The following is a 1,912-nucleotide window of genomic DNA, read 5'->3' as shown; positions in this document are numbered from 1 at the left end:
TAGCACAGTTATCTTTTAGGCCATACTGAAAATCAGAGTTACTTAAGCAGCTCTTCTCCCTCAGATATTTAATTGGGTAAATCCCTGACAGGCAATGTGGCTTTTTGTTTGTCATTACTGGACATGGCGAGGGAGAAAACCCCGCTTATTAATTTTTTACATAGTATTATTTAGTATTAACTTTTCAATTATTGTGGATGCTAATTATGTGTGCATAGTCTGCATATACTAATTGTTATAGTATATCATTTCTTAGATTAGTCAATTCTATTGACACTAGGGGCTCTGCAAGTGTCTATGCTTCAGTGTACATATGATACAGATAATTGACTCAACTTTTATGTGCAACAGCAGTTATATAACTTATAGCAGGCTTCTTGGGCAAATTCAAGCTAATACCTCAGTCTTAATGCCGGTACATGTATAATAATTATTTAATGTAATAATAGTATGAGCAAGCCTTGCATGTATATTATTAAAGATAGATTAAATAAAGGTATTTTAAATATTTTTATCAACTAGTACAATAATGACTATATATATGATAGTTATGATTATTATACTAATGAGAGAAGGGAAGAAAGATAGAAAGAGAAAGGAGATAGGGAGAGAGAGAGAAGAGTTAGTATTGTTCTCCTTCTTGTAGCTGATAAGTGGCATTGAGGAGTTTCACTAGGAATCTAGGCAGCATAGTCCGGAAAGAAAAACGAGTTTTTCAGTTGATTCCCTTCATCGATGCTCTTTGACGGATTAATAGGAGTGTAGGTGTATTCCCAGTTATCACGACTTAGTGTGATCTGGGGATAGTGTGATCTGTGATAGAGGGAGATTAAAGCTATTATACATACATGTATATATACACCACGCAATTCTATAGCTTGCAACTCTGCATGGTTACTTTGATGTTGTAGGAATGTTGTAGGAAATGTGTTGCCCAAAATAGAACAGGTTTCTATTCTAGGCAACAGTATTGCAAAGTAACCACAGATAATTGCTAGCAAAATCATTGCCTAGATGGAGCCTTGGGTAGTGGTTGAGAATCTGCTGATGGGGTGCCAGCTGGAGGCTGGGGCCCTAGTTAAAATGCTAATCAGAGATGATGTTGGTGTCATCAATTAATTTCAGCAATATGAAGGTCAGATGTACGGAGTACAGAGACGAATGGGCAGAAAGCACTATCTCTTCCTTTTATTCCTTCAAAAAAACTGCAATATGAATGAATTCTTGAATATCCAATGAGCCCCTCCCTTTTCAATTTACATTCCTTTTCAAGTTTGCATCCGGTCGTGTGGTTAACAATGTCAATGGCAACTAAAACCAGTTCTTGTTCCTCTTCTCTGAGTCTCTTCTCTTTTCCTTTGACTATTGGCAATGTTCATTAACTATCTATGTATCATTGAATATGATTTTAGAGCAACTTATTGATGTACTTAATCTGTTGAAGAGATGTGGTTTCCCTCAAAGTAGATGGAAGGAACTAGGACTGACACTAGGACTACTCATGAACTCACTGGACGCTATTGCAGAAAACTACTCAAAAGTAGAAGGTTGCTTTATTGAATGCATTGCCAGATGGTTGCGTAGAGCTGATAATGTTGACAGTAAAGGAGGAGCTACCTTTGACTCACTGTCAGATGCTCTTAAATCTATGAATGAGAATGCTTCAGGTGACAAGTTAGATCAAGAGAGTAAGTTAACATAACTGATTGTACTAGTATTGTATGTCTCTTATATGTAGAACGTAAAGCTAAGGCTATTGATATATTCAACACTCATCATCCACTCCTCTCTCAGTCTCTCTCTGATCCTGTCAGTGTAGCTATTATGCTTCAAAGAGAGGGTGTCATAACAGGACAAGTATTGGCTAGTGTAGCTTCAGTTAGTCCCTCTGTTCCTAATCAACGTGAAGTCC

At 37.0% G+C, this 1,912-nt stretch overlaps 1 long non-coding RNA gene across 1 annotated transcript; it reads left to right on the top strand.

Moving 5' to 3' along the window:
• Nucleotides 1–1,653: 1,653 nt before the first annotated feature.
• On the top strand, nucleotides 1,654–1,867 carry LOC109591992 (uncharacterized). Its single transcript, XR_002190112.1, has 2 exons — nucleotides 1,654–1,688; nucleotides 1,739–1,867. It is a non-coding gene; the product is annotated as an uncharacterized LOC109591992 (long non-coding RNA).
• The last annotated feature ends 45 nt before the right edge of the window (nucleotides 1,868–1,912 follow it).

Source organism: Amphimedon queenslandica, unplaced genomic scaffold, assembly GCF_000090795.2.
Source record: "Amphimedon queenslandica unplaced genomic scaffold, v1.1 AMPQUscaffold_6628_Cont21416, whole genome shotgun sequence".
Taxonomy (NCBI): Eukaryota; Metazoa; Porifera; class Demospongiae; order Haplosclerida; family Niphatidae; genus Amphimedon; species Amphimedon queenslandica.
The sequence above is the reverse complement of the archived record's forward strand: the minus strand, read 5'-3'. Positions and strand labels throughout refer to the sequence as shown.